The sequence below is a fragment of the Bidens hawaiensis genome, unplaced genomic scaffold (assembly GCF_021521415.1).
Source record: "Bidens hawaiensis isolate Kalapana, Puna unplaced genomic scaffold, B.hawaiensis_p1.1 tig00000458_1, whole genome shotgun sequence".
NCBI classification, from domain to species: domain Eukaryota; kingdom Viridiplantae; phylum Streptophyta; class Magnoliopsida; order Asterales; family Asteraceae; genus Bidens; species Bidens hawaiensis.
Window position 1 is genome coordinate 538,627 of NW_027491030.1, and position 20,655 is coordinate 559,281.

The following is a 20,655-nucleotide window of genomic DNA, read 5'->3' on the forward strand; positions in this document are numbered from 1 at the left end:
TGTGATTTTATTATAACAGTTACAAATTTGAATTGATTTTTAATTAAATAATATGTGAAGATTGGACATTAAAAAACTTTATTACAACTAGTTTTTAAAGGCTTTTTTTATCACATTTTTTGTTGTGTAGATGTGAATTTTAATTAAATGATGTAATTTTATTACAACAGTTACAAATTTGAATTAAATAATGTGTGAAGATTGGACATTAAAAAACTTTATTACAACTAATTTTTAAAGGCCTTTTTTATCATATTCTTTTTGATGTAGATGTAAATTTTAATTAAATGATGTGATTTTATTACAACAGTTACAAATTTGAATTGATTTTTAGTAGTTAAATAATGTGTGAAGATTGGACATCAAAAAAACTTTATACTAGTTTTTAAAGGCCTTTTTTTTATCACATTCTTTTTAGTGCAGATGTGAATTTTAATTAAATGATGTGATTTATTACAATAGTTACAAATTTGAATTGATTTTTAATAAATAATGTGTGAAGATTGGACATCAAAAAACTTTATTACAACTAGTTTTTAAAGGCCTTTTTTATCACATTCTTTTTGGTGTAGATATAAATTTTAATTGAATGATGTGATTTTATTACAACAATTACAAATTTGAATTAATATTTATAATTAAATAATATGTGAAGATTGGACATCAAAAAACTTTATTACAACTAGTTTTTAAAGGCCTTTTTTTCACATTCTTTTTGGTGTGTATGTGAATTTTAATTAAATGATGTGATTTTATTACAACAGTTACAAATTTGATTTGATTTTTAATTAAATAATGTGTGAAGATTGGACATCAAAAAACTTTATTACAACTAGTTTTAAAGGCCTTTTTACCACATTCTTTCTTGTGTAGATGTGATCGTTGTTGTGCGTAGACTAGACAATAGTTTCTAGTTTACGACTTTTTCTGTAAGGCCCCGTTACCGGTGCCCTACTTTGGACGTTGGATTTATTCATAAACACAGTTCATAATATCAGAGTTAATAAAAAACATTCGCGAAATATTAAAACATTTAAACCATTATGTTACATAACCATCCTTTCTTGTCTTAACAGGCATTCAAATTATTTAAACATAAAACATTGTCTTTTAATTATCATAACATAACACTTCATTGAGATGCCAGTGTCTTCAAATCCATGCCATGTGTTTCCTCTCAAGCAAGTTGCCTCATTCTAGTCACCTGCGTGCGTATTAAAGTCAGCTACGCTGAGTGAGTTCTAGTTAATCATACAACATACAATTTGTTCACATACTTGCACACATGCCCGAAGGGGTGTACATTATTCATACTTACTTTTCATACATAACTATCCATCCTATTTAAAGAGCCTTTCACCCTATAACCTCACAGATATTATAAAGGGTCTGGTCCCCAACATCACAGATATTATAAAGGGTCTCGTCCCAACATCACAGATATTATTAAGGTCTGGTCCCTACCATCACAGATATTATTAGGGTTTGGTCCTTATCCTTACAGATATTATTAGGGTCTGGTCCCTTTATTTCGTGCAACTGTACCATACCTGTTCTTACTTACTTTCCTTGACAATACGTGCAATCTCCGAAGAGCGTTCACGTACCATCAACATATCATACATACATTATTCATACATCACATATATTCATACATACCTCATTCATACATCATACATAACAATCATATAATTAACTACCACCTGACGGTACATGCAATATCCGAAGATCGTTCACGCACCGTCAAGCAATCATCAATCATAAATCATCCAAGGCATACACTTACCACTTAAGTTAAGTGTATTAACTATCACATCGAGTATGCACACAGCCCCGAAAACATAACGAGGAAGTGGGGCTAGAAACTCACCTGAAGTCGGTTAAGTTCACCGTTAATAGTTATTCCTTTCTTCAGTTGGGCACGACTAACTGTATAATAATTACATGCATCAATTAACTATCACTACTCATCTCGCGTTTTTAGTCTAATTATAACCCTCAACGAACGGGGTCCGGGGGCAGCGCCCCTGGCAGCGGGGTCTAGGGGCGACGGCCCCTAGCAGGGTCCAAGGGGCAGAGACCCTGGCTGGGGTCGAGCTGTCTTGCCATATGGCACTCCCTTCTTCCCACTACCTCCAACATCACCATCAGTGCACTCACTTGCCATATGGTCTGTCTTGCCACATTTGTAACATGCTGGCTTCACACTGAACTCATTGGCATAATGCACTACCTTCCCACATTTGTAACAGCGGGGTATAGGGGCGACAACCCCTAGCAGGGTCCAAGGGGCAGAGCCCCTGGCTGGTGAGTGCACTGATGGTGATGTTGGAGGTAGTGGGAAGAAGGGAGTGCCATATGGCAAGACAGCTCGACCCCATTAACTGTCTTATCATATTTTCCATTAACATATTGAATTGTTAATTAATTTGCTACTTAAAAGTTTAAGGGCTTCTTTGTAATTAAATCATTCTTCTTTAAATCCAGGGACCATTTTGCAATTCTGTTAAACTTCTAGTTCGTTACTTATCCTTAACGAATTGACTTGTCATGACGAACTGGTTCTTGTAACGAACTGGACCCTTAACGAATCAGTCCATAGCGAACCAGTCTATGTGACGAATTGGACCTTCCAATTCGTTATCTTTTAACTATAGCGAATCAAGGGTAATTCGCTACCTTTTCCCTTAACGAACTGAAGCTAGTTCGTTATATTCCCTTAGACGAATCAACTAGCGAATTACTTCCAATTCGTTAATTACCCCTTAGCGAATTACTTCTGATTCGTTAATTACCCCTTAGCGAATTACTTCTGATTCGTTAATTACCCCTTAGCGAATTACTTCTAATTCATTAATTACCCCTTAGAGAACTAGGGTTATGTCAGGGAATGTCAGAACATTCCCTGACATTCTTTACCTCGTATAACTTTTCCGGCGCCGCCGCCGGAAAACCGCGGATTAGCCGAAAAAGCGAGTTTTAACTCGTTTTTTCACTGTTTTTCGTCTCGTTCGATCCAGATCTGAGCGAGGGTGACCCCTGAGCTCATCATAGGTTCGGTTTATACCCGATTCCACCCGGATCTCGTGACTTAAACGGTTTAACGGTGTCGGCTCGTCATTTCGTGATTATATCCAACGGGTTAAGATCATACAATATCATACTATCGTTACCTTGGATCGGTGGTCGGTTTCCTTGGTGATTTCGGCTAGAGAGAGAGATATTAGACAGAGAGAGCTTAAGTGTGTGTTTTGGGAGGTGTATGGAGTATGCGTGAAATAAAATTAAATGGGTATTAATGACTTATATAATTTTAGATCATGGACTTAAGCCCATGGTCTTTTCCTCTTTCCTTCAAAACCCAAGTCCATAACCCAATTCCATTTAACCCAACACTAGCCTGACTCATAATAACTCATACTTTCGTTTATTAACCGAAACCAGAAAACGAGATGTTACATTTTCTTTTAGGATTTTGAACTTAATTCCTATTTCTGTTTGATGCGAATGACATTACTATTTTACAGCTTATTCTACCTCCACAATTTTACCCCGCAATATACATGTATGAAGAACCTTAATGATGCAAATCCTTGGCTAATAAAGTCTTTAAAGAAAACATTGCATCCAAACTTACCATGAAAATAAGCAGCTGGTTTGTTGCTGGTTTCATCGCAGGTCATATTAGTAGCTACCAGGAACCTCCTTCCAACCGAGCAATAACTGTGTTCTAGCCTTGTTGTGGATGATGATTTCATCATGCATGATTTAGTTTCTTTGGATGTTGAAAGTTACTAAAAGAAGATGATAAGCAAATGCATGATCCCTTAATACGTCCATCAGCAAGCGAAGCTTCTCAGTTTTTCTTGGCTGTCGGTTTCCTTCTGGTTCGTTGTTACCAAGAGCTACATTATGCTCGGTTTCTCACAATACTACCATGGTTTTGTGCTTCTTGTATCCAGTCACCACCGAAGAGCTCAGTTTTGAAGATATCAATTAGATGGAACCGAATAGGATTTGTTAGCTGTTAATCCTTCACATATTAAAGTTTAGGATTAGTTATGTCAAAATGTCAAACTATTTTAGAGTATTATTAGTATTTATGTAATTAAGGACACAGTTTTGGGTGTATATAATTCTTGATTTAGAATTTGGTTTAAAATTTTTGAAATGGTTAAGTGGTATCTCAGATTTCCGGTTTTGACTAAAATGCTTGATCTTTTTAGTAGTTATCGCCAAACTATTAGTTTTTGACAAATATAAAGCATTACAAACTCATGGAGTTTCGTCTGGTTGACCAAGACACCTTTCTTCCCTTGCAAAGCGACTTTTTTGTTCCTGGTTATGGAATTTCTATCATTAAATTTGGGTGATATTTAAGGAAACCATTAATAATTTACGCCATAAAAATATACTTAAGTTTCTTGTTAATTTTCCAAAGCCTACCCTTAATTTACAAATAGTGTTTATAATCTAGGTAATCTTTTAATGAACTAATTCATCAAGCAGGTGAGTTCCAACTTAGAAATGATCTTTTTCCTTATCAATATCTCATGAATCTTTAAAAGTTCATGAAAGTTAATATATGAACTTTCTAACTTGAACTAAAGATTAAAGAGATAGTGATGGACCACTTTCAACATAAGACAAAACATGATCCCGACACTCATCTTGTGATTTATCTGGGTATGCTTCCGAGGATTCTAATAAAAATTAAGGCAAGTTTTTCTGTCACAAAATTCATGTTATTCATTTCTTGGTTAATTAATTGCTTCTTCTTGTTCAATCTTGACACCAGCGTGTAGAGGTGCACAAATCGGGTTTTTCAAATACTCGGGTTCGGGTATGGAATCGGGTTCGGGTATGATCGGGTATTAGAAAATCAGGTATTGGTAAAAACCGGTTCGGGTCCGGGTATTGCCTCTAAAAACCATACCCTATGCGTCGGGTTCAGGTAGGGTATAGAACCGGGTATTCTTAAACCGGGTATTTGAATACCCTATCTCGGATATTGAAAAAACCCTATTTGTGGGTTTTTTCGAGCTTTTTTCCGGGTATTTTTTGGGTATAGATTGAATTTTTTAAAAGGTTGCACTTTTCAGGAGGTATTTTTCGGGTATTTTAAGGTATTTTTCGGGTATACAACGGGTATTGGAAAAACCCGGTTCTGGGTATGGAACCGGTTCGGGTTTTCGGCTTCTAGTTCAACTATTCTATTTGAAGGCTTTACTTTATGGATATTGATTCTAGTTACAAATTGTATTGTACTCAGAGGCGAAGTATAATGAGGGCCAGGGGTGGCCCCGCCCCGCCCCCCCCCCCCCCCCCCGTTTTCTCGCGCGTTAGTGTAAATTTAGTCATTTTTCGTCCGAAATATTTTATGCGTAGTGTAAATTTGCCTGTTTTCGACCAAAAATTTAAGCCCGACCCCCCCCCCCCCTCGTTTATGAAATTTTTTATACATTTTGAGTCCGCTCCCCCGGCGTTCACGTCCAAGCTTCGCCACGGATTGTACTTGCTTCGTATTTGGTTCAGTTATTTACATCTGATGCCGGCGATTAAATAACAAATGTTTCCCGTCGAACATTGATATTTATATTTGTATTGAATGATAAAAACACCAAGACTAATAAGTTTCGACAAAAGAGAGCACGACATACACATGGAGTTTCATCGGTCGGTTGACCAAGACGCCTTTCCCCCCTCATGATGAAACTTTTTGGCCGTGGAATTTACAGAAAGCATTGATGATTTTAGCCATAAAATATTTAAGTTTCCTGTAGTTAATTTTACCTATATTTCTATATATATACTACCATATTTAACACTTCTTCAATCTACTGTTGGGCCCAAATCATAAAAGAAGAATCATATCATTTATACATAACCAAAATATATAAAATAAGGCCCACTGTAACAAAAAAACAAGAATGCCCTAATTTATTTTCGTATAAATCATCGCTAGCTTCTGCAACTTAACATATTCTACGGCTGCGCTCATAATATCTTTCTTGGTCTGATCAACATGAGCAATCAAAGGTTTCGTCCTTTTTAACTTGACAAATTTATAATTCAAATTAATCTGTATGTTTGATGGTAATGAAATTGCTATTTTACAGAGAGTTTGACCTCCACAATTTTACCCCTCAATATACATGTATGAAGAACAATGATGATGCAAATCCTTGGCCAATAAAGTCTTTTAAAGAAAATGCTGCTGATTTGGTCAATGCTGATCAGATCACATCCAATTCTTCAGTTGCCTTCCGGTTTGATTGCTTCTGTTTCTCAATTAATTTCATATCTATGTTTGATTAGGTGAATTGCTAATTTCTTTGTTTGGATTTGTGATTTCAGGCAGCGAATTATTTGAATATCAAGAGTTCGCTGGGTAAAAGGTATGATTATAAGCCGGGAAGACTCCTGAAGAGATAAGCAAGACGTTTAATGAAACGAACGTCTGAGGAAAAAGAAAACACTGGATGAGGGATAATCAATAATGACCAAGACAATGGATGTAAATAAGGAACAATGTGATCAAACAGTTGTAATCAGAATTATCTAATAAAAATTAGTTTGTTGTGCATCGATCTTGTTAGTATTCAATATTGATTTGTTTAGAATACCAACTTTCGCTATCAGTGTGGTTAACAAAGAAATCGATTCGGAAAGTCTTGTACGTTAATATTGGCCGATAAAGGGCGTCTGATCAAGAATCTGATATCTAGAAAACAAGTAAAGGAAGCGATCGAAATGAAAGCATTGATCAATTTATCATTTGTATCGTAACTTAATTAGAATTTGTTTTCATTTACATCTGTAAATTGAATCAGCAATTATGGAAGGAGGTGACTATTGTTTTTGCCAACATTGAACATCATATTCCAATCGTCTCCTGTTTGTTTAATCAGAAGACCCATCTGCATATTTGCTTACTGTTCTTCATCACAGGTCGTATACCGCAGTGGGTGACGATCAGGTTCTAGTTCGGCTATGCGAGTTATTGGCTGTATATTTTTTGGGGAAAATATCGATTCTGTTACAAATTGTATTGCACTTATTGCGTATTGGGTTTGGTTATTTACATCTCAAGCCGAAAGAGGTCCCGAAAAAAGATCAAAGATTCGAGTTCCCTGTAGAATTTACCAAAAGGGGAAGCAAAAGTGAAACCAAGATCTACCATGTACAACATAAACTTTGAAATTAAATTGATTACAGTAAATTTAAATTCAGTGGAATTTGAAGTCATTTTAGATATTGAAAGTTTATTTATTCTGAGCAAAAAAAACTTCTGTATAATATATATATATATATGCTTTTAGAAAAGCTAAACAAGTAGCAAAAATTAAGGTCCAGTATAGTTGTTTACGCAATAGAAAAAAAATCATGTACTGTTTTGTTAGAAACATAACAATTTTTTGGGACAAAGACGAAAAATATTTTGGGCCTTAAGTAAAAACAGTATTTTGTTGGGTTTAAACAATATAAATTTTTAAATGGGCTTACTTAGTTATGATTTGGGTTGTGTAAATAACTACATGTCTCAAAGGTTTTGATTCACTTTTGTGACAAAAAAAAGTGTTTTGTCGCCAGAGCCGGCTACAAGAATTGAAAAAAAAATTGGGCCAAAGACGAAAAATATTTCTGGTCTTAAATAAAAGGAGTATTTTGTTGGATTTAAACAATTTAATTTTTAAATGGGCTTACTTATTATGATTTATGTTGTGTAAAAAACGTTTGTATAAAAATTGGCTTAAACATATCTTAAATGAGACTAGAAGCCACCTTTCGATTGGGAGTCATAACTCTTTGTCACCAGAACAAGCTAGTTGTTATGTAATTGAGTTCAAAACATTAAATATACATATCGTTTTTCATAAAAATCCATATATATATTTTTTATATTTTGGGCCTAGCGGGATGTTGGGTTGGGGCCGTCGACCACCCCACCCCCCTTGATCGCCCCTGCCTGTCGTCATTAAAATCTAAAAATAGTTTATTTTAATTCGCTTTATTACCGGAGATGCCTTGACCTATCATCACGATGTCACCATAAGTGTCACGTCATGCCAAATATCATATCCGATTGGGATAACTAACTAGAAAGCAAGTCCAAATCTTATTATCATAACGATGTCATGATAAGTGTCACGTCATGCCATCATGATTATGTGTTTAAATTGCTCGGGTAACCAAATATCATATCCGATAGTGATAACTAACTAGAAAGCAAGTCCAAATCTTATTATCCACCCACATGTAATGTTAAGTATCAACTCAATATTCTATTGCAAGCTACAAAACACATGTAATAAAACCCAACATAACTTAACGGATCGTATTTTATTGTGTAAGATGGCTTTAGGAAATGGAGTATATGATTTCAAATCCGTACCTTATACAAAAACCAAAACCGAAAATCTTGAGTCCTCTCCACAAGTACAAGGGACTACAAATTAACCGTGGTCCAACTTATATTTAAGGAAATGAATTTAGTATGTGATTGGGTTTTCGGCGACCAAGACTTTTGTGATCACTTTTTAAGTGTTAAATTTTACTATGTGAGCAGTGAGATTATTTATGAGGTTAGTCTTATGTTATGTAAAATCTAGAGATCAATAGCCCAAATAATGTATAATAAACAATTAAGCCCAATTCAAACTAAAAACTTGATTGCCCTAAAATAATTTGGTATACAACAAACAGCTGCTACGAGTTGTATTATATTCTACGGCTGCGCCCCTAATTCTTCCCATCTTCGTTAAGGATCAACATGAGGATCAATCAAATGCCTCAAACTATCAAAAGAAGGTGATTATTATTTCATTTTCATTTCTTTTCTGGTATAGGATCGCTACTTGTTATTTTTCAGCTATTTGGAATTTGTTATTCTCTAGCTTTTGATTGTGTATTCGTGTAAACGATGATTTTGATACCTATACATGTCAGAGCTAGCTGTTGATTTTTATTATTTATTATTATATTTAAGATTGGACATCAACATATATCGAAACCACAATTTTTTGACAGCTCTTTCTGTTTAGTTCAACACTTCTTAGAACTGACAAGTTTAATACTTTTTTTTTTAAAATTATTTTTCTAACCTTTTTTCGTTAGCTATTGTGCTTAATTACACATTTATGTTGATATGAATGAAATTGTTTTTTTCTTTTGTTTTTTATAGAGATTTGGACCTCCACAATTTTACCCCTCAATGACGATGGAAGTTTTCGGCCAAAATAGTCTTTAAAGAAAACGGTGAGCATTGAGATACCTTTCCCTCTTGTTTCATTATATATATTTATAACAATTAATGTTTGATAATTTTGAATACATCAGGGTGAGTGGGTTAAGGACTCCATCAACAGAAGGTCATGCTCAAGCTAATGACCATCGTCAATGACCAAAGTTATAGTCAAAGTCAAGTTCAAGGTCAAAGATGGTCAAAGTCAACATTATGGACGAGCATATTGTATCGAGTACCGGTACGATGTTGATAGATTCAATACCCATTTTCTTGAAATCGATAACTGTATTTTAGGTACAGTATCTTGATGAAGGGCAAGAAGTTGCATCATGAAAGAAAACATTTCGCGAGGGGCTTGTCATCTTTGTGTATTCACAGCCGTAAGAAGCCGGGCTCATCAAGTTTTGGAGATTGGTCATCGGGAAATTCACAAAACCGTAAGTTTGGGTTTGGAATCTGGAAGACACTAGAAAGCGACCTGTCGGTAGGCCAATGAAAACGGCAATGTTATCTATGTAATGTTATCTATAATGAACAAATTGTTGGATTTAAGCTAAACTTATAGAGTTTTAGTTCGTTGTAAATATGTTTAGGGTCAAATTTGTAAATAGGAACATTGTGTTTGATCCATTGTAATCTGAATTCTTCAATGAAATTTCGTTTCTTGTGTACGTATCATTCTTTGTTTATATTCAATATTGATTTGCTCTAGGATTACCAACATTTGGTATCTGAGTTGTTAACCAAGAAATCAATTAGGGAGACCTGTAAGTGATTTTCGACCGACAAAGGGCATCTGATCTAGAAAACAAGAAAAGGAAACAGTCGAATTTAAACCGTTGATCATTTGTATCAAAAGTGAATCAGAATTTATATACATTTACATCTGTAAATATTTGATAAATCGATCGAGGAAGTAGGTGGATATTGTTTTTGCAGTCATCGAACATCAAATTCCGATCAACAATTCTGGTGGTTGGCGATAAACCATCTCTGTTTAATCAGAAACTAATCTGCATATTTTCTTACTGTTCATGCCGTATACCACATTGGGTGACTATCGGGTTCTTGTTCAACTATTCGATTTGAAGGCTGTTTGCTTTTTGGATTTCGGTTCTAGTTACAAATCGTGTTGTACTCGCTTCGTATTCAGGTCAGTTATTTACATCTGATGCAAGTGGTTAAATAACAACCGTAAAATATGTTCTTACTGTCGAGCGTTGATATTTATATGTGTATTGAATGATAAAAACACCAACTGTTTATCACTCATCAAATCTGTACCACACAAACATCAACAAACACCAATTGATTTTCAATTTGATGATTCAGCAAGATGTTGACTTTGAATAACAGTTGAGTTTTGCAACTTTTGATTTCCAAACCTTCTGCTCATGTTAAAATCACCACAAATCCTTAAAATCCTTATCAAATTCACTGATTAATATCTCAGATGGATGATTGCGGAATGAAAATCTGTTTATCAAGAGCAGTTACCCGCTCTGATACCATTTGTAAGGACCAATCGATCCACAACAGTTGTTCTTGATATTACATTGAGATGGATGTGTGATATAAACAATGACGAATCAGAAATCGAGCAAGAAATCATATGTTTATTGATAATCGAATGATTGTTATCATCATGACCGAATGATTATCAATCATACATACACACATATTTACAAAATTGAAGCTTGATCCACCCGAGGTGAGCTCCCCCTCGAGTGGCCTATATATCACACACACAGCCATCAGAGCACACACTTAATTCTCACACACATAATGAATCTAACAAAGCTATCTCTATTTATACTAGACATTTATATAAACAAAAACATCTATGAAATGCGAAAACTCTTCAAGCTCAACACAGTTTTCTCTAACATATCCTAGCTTTTTTTCCTTGCTTTCTAGATATCAATTTCACGATCACATGCCCTTTATCAGCCGATAATTACGTACAGGACTTCCCGAACTGATTTCTTGGTTAACCACTCAGATACCAAATGTTGGTAATCCAAGAGCAAACAAATATTGAAAACAAACAAGATCGATACACAACAAACAAATTTTAATTACAGAATTCTGATTATAATTGATCGATCACATTGTATGATCGTATCCTAATTACAAGTTTGTCCCTAAGCATACTTACAAGAATTACACTAAGACCCTCGTCAAACTTTTTTCTTTTTCTCTGTCATGTCTCAACGCTGCATATCTGTTCATCCTATCCTGAATATTCTTGTAACCTTTCTTCATTCGTATCCCACGCGATCCCTATCTGCGGATCACATGATTATCAAAAGAAGCACAATTAATGGTTTATTAATAAAACTCATAAAAAAGATCCAACTTCATAGTTTAAAATTGCAAATCAGATTAATAAAAAAATAATAACAGTATTAGATTCACACAAAAAAGCATCGGGTCCTCTTATGATCGACAGTTGAGATCTTGAATTAAAGAAAGAAAGACACTTTATATGAAATTGTGAATACCCAGATGATTAAAAGAGTTGAATGAATATCCTAATTGTTCATCCTCCTCGATATTTCATGCCCACTGAATTTATTTTCCACATAATTGTCGTTCTTTTTCATTATGGAATTGATATAAAAGAAAACCATGGCATATATATTTTGAATGTTATTCAATATGCAGATCCATGAAAAGAGAGGAGCCATTAACCACCAAATAATTACTCTAATTAACATTTAACCAATAGACCATAATGTACTTATGTGTTATTCTTATCCAACGGCCAATATGTTTTCTTATCCCTTCTAGTAGGGATGATCAGCGGGTCCTATGTGCCGACCGGTACTGATTTTTCCAAAAATCATGTTTTGTTCGGTACCGGTACGATACCAGGCAAAATTCGGGAAATACCAGTACCGAAAACTCAAAACTTGGTATCCCTACTTTCTAGATATTAATCTCTTTTTATAATAACATTGCTCTCTCTCTCTATATATAATGAATCAGGAGAGTGCTAACCATTTTCTTTAAAGACTTTATTAGCCAAGGATTACCATCATCGTGGTTCTTCATAAATGAATGTTGAGGGGGAAAATTATGGAGGTACAACTCTCTGTAAAATAGCAAGTTCATTCCCATCAAACATAAATGTGTAATTAAGCTTAAAATCAGACAAGAAATAATCTGACAAAAAAAATTAAACCATCCACTGTTCTAAGGAATGTTACAAAAAAAGCAGAAAAAAAATTATTATACAACACGACCACATCTACACCAGAAACAGTTGTCATGAACTTTGTTGATGTCCAATCTTAACACACGAAAAAAAAATCAACTCTCATAACTACAAAAATCATCGTTAACAATATATTTATTTGACAAAAACGATTCCGATTCAATTGGATTTTAGTTTCCAAATTATTCGATCATCATTTGAGGGATGATAAACGAGCTATTAATCACAAATTCCAATCGCTTAAAGTTACAAGAAGCGATCATAAACCTGAAAATAAATGAAAAATGAAATAATCATCTTCTTTTGATAGATTGAAGGATTAACCCTAGATCCATACAACCCATTAACGTACACAAATCATGGGGATACACTCAAAATTATAACAAGAAGTAATTGAAAAGAGCGAATCAGATTGAAATTACAAGTAGCAATCATCAATCAGAAAAAAAATGAAAACGAAATAGTGACCTTTTCTTGATAGCTTGAAGGATTTGATTGCTCACGCGGGTGTTTAAATTAGACGACAGCCGTAATGTAAAGCAACTGGTACAGGCAGTGGTTTTATAGAGAAACTAGTATTTACACCCTCCGCGTTGCGGCGGAGGTGTAAAACCGTGCATTTACATATCCACTCCACTCGAAAGCATGAAGTTACCACCACCACCGCCTTCTCTTCTCTCCTGCAGCCAGTAACTAACCTTAACCATTAAGAAAACTGAACAAAAAGTAGACGTAAAAACACTGAACCACACGCACTCGTTGCATTGTGTTAACACACAAAAAGTAGACCATAACATAAAATATAGAAAAATTAACTAAGTCAACTTAACATCTATGCGTTGCAATGAGGCCGTTAAACGAGAAAACATACATAAAAACATTCAACCACACACATGTGTTGCAGCTCGTTAAATCGTTAAATTCAAATAACGTCAAACAAAAAAAATTGTAAAACATGAAAAGTATAGGGGACCAAAGTTGAAAGTGGAAAAATATTGACGACTAATACTAAAAATTATTTTGTGACATATTTGTACATTGTGAAAAGTGTAGGGACCAAAAGTAAAAAAAAATGAAAGTTAAATAAAAATGAATATTACATATACAAATTTGAATGCATAATGTACAATAGATTGTTGCATAAGTCTCCCATTTTTATTATTATATAAATATTCTAGGCGTTCTTGTTTTTGGTTTGAATTGGGCTCAATTGTTTATTAGATGATAGTTATTGGGCCATTGATTCCTTTGTAAAGATATGTTTACCCCATACAAGAACAATGTCACTATGAAGAAACATATAAATAAATATATCCACAATTGATTGGATGAAAAATCTGTCAAATATGTTATTTGATATAGAATATAAGCAAATGGAAACGTACATCAATAATCAGATATTGAGGAAATTAAAACGTACACTATATATGTAAATGAATCATAAACTATATGTACAATTACGGACAAGAAACTTCAACATTTTAGCATAAAATCATGAATGGTTTCCTCAAATATTACCCAAGTTGATGAGATGAAAGAAATTTCATAATGAAGGGCAATAAGTTGCATCATAAGGAAAACATGTTGTCATCATTGTGTATTAACAACCGTTCAAGTTTGAAGATTGGTCATTGGCAAATTCACAAACCTATAAGTTTGGGTTTGGACTTTGGAAGACAAAGGAAAGTGACCTGTAAGTAGGCCAATGAAAGTGGCAATTGGTGTTTTTGTAATGTATTTGGGCACATCGTTTTATCTCATGCCTTTCTTCGTTCATGGTTCGATATTCTGGTGTCCTAGGCGTAGAGGAACCACACCAACCCATCCCGAACTTGGTGGTTAAACTCTACTGCGGTGACGATACTGTAGGGGAGGTCCTGCGGAAAAATAGCTCGACGCCAGGATGATAAAAAACTTCACACCTCCCGTTCTTCATACTTTTTCAATATGAAAAAAAAAATGAAAAATAAAAAGGTCGTCTTATTCAAAACCCCAATTATGACATCCCTTCTCTCCCACTTCACACCTTGGAACGCGCCGTTCTTATAGAGATAAAGTAGAGATAAAGGCGCTTTGATATCTTCTTAACCCGAAATGGCTGGGGAGAGCAAAGGTTCCTTTTTTTGAGGGTACTTCCGGGAACAGATCCAGCGGAGACGCAGTGGGGCCTGTAGCTCAGAGGATTAGAGCACGTGGCTACGAACCACGGTGTCGGGGGTTCGAATCCCTCCTCGCCCACGACCGGCCCAAAAGGGAAGGGCCTTTCCCTCTGGGGGTAGGAAAATCATGATCGGGATAGCGGGCTATGGAAAGCATTCCATCCAAGTAAGTATGTTTATCTTAAATCTTCCTAGGTTAATATTGATTATACCGTTAATAGTAATGATGTAGGAGAGTGGAACTTTATTCGGTATGTCAATCCCAAAGCTAAATACTATATGTATGAAACCAGAAGAAGTTCGAAGTGTTTAAGCATAACTTCTGATTAATGCAAACAAATGAACAAAATAATTTGTCTGTATCCATGGTGTCGGGAAAGTAAAGGTATCGGTTGGCGGGAAGGGGGGGGGGGGATTATCTCATGTCTTAGTTACATTCAGAAATAAAACAATAACATACTTAGTTTAGAGCAATTTTTGGTTTAAGGAATATAAACATGTGTCGAGGGACATATTTAACTTCAAGAAGACTTTCGATGGGAGAATCAAAAGGTATCAATGATTTTGCAAACAAAACTATGGTAGAACTCGAGGAAGCACACCTTGCTAGATTCTATGCCCACCCATATGATCCAGCAACCTATAGAAAGAAATGAAGTTTTGAACTAATCAAACCAAATACCTTATCAGTTTTCAGAAGATTCCATTCAATTCCGTTTAAAAACTTTATGTACGCGAACCAAACTGCCCTAGGTGTGTGTTGAGATCATGCTCCGTCCCAACCATCCAACCAACTTGACCTTATGTAACCATGCTTTTGGTCTAGCTCAAACACTTCAAAGATAAAATAACAAATTGGTATATCGAAACAAACAAAAATATAGTCTGCAAGTGACAATTTCTATTAGAAGAAACAAAAATCTAGTCTAGAAATGCTAATTACAAGACCTAATTCTTTACATGTATACAACAGTTTTATTCTCATTTAATTCACAAGTGTACGGCTCGTACTTTTTTTTTTGGGTTCAAATATGGTATTTTCTCAAAGTTGTGGATGAAGGTTGCAAACCCTCATATTCTTGTCTCGCCACAATCCATTATTCGTTATCTGGTGAAGGTTACAAACCCTGATGCTTTTATCTGTTAAGGTCCATATCCATGTATCATAATATCGTCAAGCTGGTATTTAAAATACGGATATGAACGCAAGAGCTTGCGTCGCGATAGTTTCTAACAAAGCATGAGTTTATGTTGAAAATAAGTTGAACTCTTAAAGTTATCTTGATTGTATTTTAGCTTTTTAAATTTGGGATCTAATGAACCGATCAAGAAGATGCTGGTGGAAATGACGACTATCCTCTAATTAAAGTTAACCTCTCCAACAAAAAACAAGGCACCCCAAATTAGCTAACTTGCCTCTTGTTGTGCACTATGTGCGCAGACCACCAACACATATTGCTGACCTGGGTTTCCATAGTAGTTTCCATGTCCTCAAAGTTGGAATGACATCATCATCCTCGTAACAAGGTTGCTATTTAGCAAATTTAAACAGAGCGGAAACCGTAATTCAACATGTTGACATTAAGTGGCGAAGATGGGGGCGAGCTCAAAATGTATACAAAATTTCACAAACGAGGGGGCCGGGCTCAACTTTTCGGCCGAAAACGGGTAAATTTACACTATTGGGCAAACAAACAGGTGGCGGGGCCACCCCGGGCCCAACTATACTTCGCCAATGCTGACATTCATGTTGGGGAATATCAAGAAATTGGAAAAAAGTAAGACCTTTTGATTCCGGTTAAAAAATAACATATTTGACAGATTTTTTATACAACCAGTTATAGATTCTTCATAGGCGCATTTATGCTTCTTGAGTTTATTTATGACATAGTTCTTATTCTTATGTATAAAAATTATCTATGGGAATCAATGGCCCAAAAATTGTATAATAAACAAAAGCCCAATTCAAAACAAAAAACATGAATGCCCTAATTTATCTCTGTATAAAATCACCCTTTCTATGATTAACTTTTTTCTACGGCCGCTCCTCATTCGTCTAATTAAGCACCAACACCAACGAACCAAATGCTTCAATCTAGGTATATATTTCATTTTCATTTTGTTTCTGCTATATGTTATTTTTCACCAATTGGAATATCCTCAAATGTTGATCGAATAATTTGGCATATAAAATTCGATACAATCAGAAAATCACCCTTTTAATTAAAATAAATCTTTTTATTCCTAAAATTTTGATTGTGTCTAGAAAATGATAATTTTATATTCAACTTCTGAAAACAGACAATGGTCGAATATATATACTTGTTTCCTACTATTCTTGTCTGATTTTAAGCTTAATTACACATTTATGTTTGATGGGAATGAACTTGCTATTTTACAGAGAGTTGTACCTCCATAATTTTTCCCCTCAACATTCATTTATGAAGAACCACGATGATGGAAATACTTGGCTAATAAAGTCTTTAAAGAAAATGGCGAGCAGCGAAGCATGCTGGAACATTCAACACGTCACCCCGCCGCTGCAACGGTTTGACGCACTGGAATCAACTTGCTTTTAGGTGTGTTTATTAGTTTTGGTGATACATTTTGTTTTTTTCTTTTAAAAAGAGTTTACAATCATTTAAATTTCATAACAAATCTGGTGTGGTTTGGGTATGTATTCAGAACAAATCTGGTGCGGCTTGGGTAATAAGATAATAACATTGAATTATGTTACCCGTAGTATATTACAAACTTCAAAATTTATTTATTCCAAATAATATTACACATTTTAATTACAATTGATAATAATATTTACTGTAATAATATTATTGCTTCTTGTTATTTATCTGATAAAGTTTGTATTGATATTTATCAGTCATCAGCAGTTCTTCGGCGATCTGGAACGATTCTTTCCACCACCAGGAGTTGATGCACTGGTTGACATTGTCGGAATTATAGCATGAAGTTCCTGATTCAACCAGATAAAAATGATTGCTTGTGTTTTCTCCGAACCGGCAAGTGCAAGTGTGTAGACAGTATAAACTAAATATAAGGACCTTTTAGATATTATCAGCAAGTATGTTTTAGTGATAGTGTGTATATATGTAAAGTTTAGGGGTCAAGTATGTCAAAGTCAAACGTTGTATGCGTCTTCTAGAATTACTGAATTAGGATTATATAAACTCATCATGTATCATGTCGATCAATCAGATGTATGTATAATTGTATTAAGAAATTCAAGTGCAAGTGTTTGTTTTCAATTCTGAATCTGATTTGCCAACAGTGGTATCAGAATATGGTTAATTGATCCAAGTGAAGAAAAAGAAAAAACTATCGATCTGAAACTTGGTGTTTGTTTCAAATTTAGAAATCACAAATCAAACTGATTGGAGTTCTGATTCCTTGTTGAAACACCATCACAAATCACTACATATGTCCCTTGGAAGTTCTTAAATTGCAATATGAATTTGCCAACATTCATCACCTAGAGTAGCATCAAAAGGCATGTGTTTGGCATGTACTTAAAGACGGTGAGCGAGTCTTTTACTTCCTGCAAGGTAAATGATTCTTAAAGTTTTCTTTGTGTATAAATTTTGATTCTTGATTTGAAGTTCAAAATATTCTCTTACTATTGTTTTTCTTTTCAGATGTAGGCGTCAACAAATAAGAAATTAAAGCAATGTTTTCAGACCCGGCTCGGACGTCAACCCGGACGTCTTACCGGGTCAATGGTCGGAGCGACCTGGGAGGGCGGACCGGTGTTGACCCGGATGACGTCATAAATACAGTATATATATACACATATAATTTATATATAAAAAATAACCGAATTTCATGAAGCTTCATAATCTTAAAATTCAAAACATACATCCACTCTTAGTCTCAAACCATTGATATGTAAAAATCTTATAAAAGTAGACATGTTTAATCAAGTTTTTGTATCAAAGATAAAACTTAAAAGACAAACAAATAAAACAACTAAACATTAGTACAAGTTTAGGGCTAATTTTAATAAAACCATAATTCCAAGGTAAAAAGTGTAACTTATACAAAAATGGGTTATTTAGGGTCTGATATTGTTTAAGCTTTTTGATGCTACTGCTTGTAACTGCCGGCCGATTCCTCAACACAAACATAACATTCAATGTTTATTTAGTGACATAATCAAAATCACTACATCACACATATATCTTTCTTTAAATCTTTACAAGATCTTCATCTTCATCGCAAATCCTTTTCAGATCTTCATCAAAGATCATCTTTACCACAATTATTTTGGTAAGTATGATATTGTATATATCGCCGAAAAATTGCCGATTTAGAGGGCGGCTAGGAAGTGGCGAAGTAAGCAACAACGGTTTGAGTGCTTGGTAAATGACATGGAGATCTGATTATTAAAAAAAAGAAAGAAAATAACAAACTTGCCGGTCCTATCGCCGGGTCACCGGGTCCGGTCCAACCGCCGCCCGCGAGAACCGGCCGGTCTATTAGAAAACGGGCTGTACACGTCGACCCGGACCGGTATTAGTGTAACACCCCGACCAAAGGCGGATTATACATCGGGGCGCCACATATTGTTTCATTACTCGTGACACTATTGGTGTCAATATTTATTAATACACATTTTATCGCGCACGCGCAGCGGGGAAAATAAAGAACATAAATCAAACATAAATCAATATATTATAAATTATAACATTCAAACAACATTAACTTGTCTTGATACATTTTAATTCTAGGTCCAAAAGTAAAAACGTCCTACGTGTCCACAAGCTCCAAAACAGCTACTGCAAACCTGAACATGTGTTAAAATAAACGTCAAACACTTGCGTGTTGGTGAGAAATCAAGTTTAATACAATACATAGATAACAATAAATCTGCGCGCAACATGTGTATGTCTGGTTTTCAACAAGGGTGTAATCTGATCGGGACCAACTCTAAGAGACAAGACTGCCAGTGCTCACAATTGAGCTCACAAACAAGACTAACTGTGCAAGTGTAACAAAAGAGAAAATCATAAACGAATGTTCTCCCGTGTTCATCTAATGGTACCATGAAAACTGCGGAATAGACCGTCCATACGGTTAATGATCCACACATACAAATAAACAGCCAAGTCTACGTCCTCAACACATGGGATACTGCGCGACTAAAGTTCATAAACAGTTTAAGTCTCAAGTTTTGTATGAACACATGAACATCCCAAAGCATTTAAAATAAAAAGGGATTAGATACGAGATAACTCACTTGATAAACGATGCGGTGAAAGATATGCAAGAATCAACTCTTAAACAAGCAAAGTTAACCTATAATTAAGATTATTGTTTTAATGATCTTGATTATAAGTTAGCATAATTAATAAGTAAATTATTATATATGATATATTACCGGAAAAGCAGGAAGAACAAGGAGGAAGACGGAGGCAAGAGAGGAGACGGCAGGAGGACAACGGCAGAGAGCAAAAAGGGAGGAAGAGAGTAAGTGTTTTGTGTGTGATGTGTTATGAAAATATTATTATTATATATAGGAAAACCCTAGGAGACACAAACCCTAGAAAAAGGGGAAAAGATCTCAAAAAGCAAAAGATTCCAAAAGCAAAAGATATCAAAAGATATGGCAGCTGCAGGGGGCAAGATAAAGCTGTCAGGAAAACAGTAACAGGCATGGGCGGGTCAGATAAAGGTACTGGTCAAGCATGGCAAAAGCAGATCTCAAAAGATAATGTCAGTCACTTTTTCTATCAACCAATGGGGTTGGTACGCATGCTGCGCCGAAAGTAACTATTCAGACATTAGATAGGTTAGGTCAACGGCTCAAAAGATAAGACAACACAAAAGCAAACGGCTAGATTAAAACAGAAGATACAAGGGTTAAGCGCGGGAAGGCTGAGTGCGCGAGCGCGAAGGCTGGCACAACAATCCTTAGCGCACTGCGGGAAGAATCACATCCTTAGCGTGCTGTGTGAACTAGAATTCTAAGCGCATCGCGGGAAGAACATACATTCTTAGCGCATCGCGGGAAGAAC

General features: G+C 35.1%; 1 non-coding gene across 1 annotated transcript; it reads left to right on the plus strand.

The window, feature by feature from the left end:
* Positions 1-14,631: 14,631 nt before the first annotated feature.
* TRNAR-ACG (transfer RNA arginine (anticodon ACG)) lies at positions 14,632-14,705 on the plus strand. Its single transcript has one exon. It is a non-coding gene; the product is annotated as a tRNA-Arg (tRNA).
* The last annotated feature ends 5,950 nt before the right edge of the window (positions 14,706-20,655 follow it).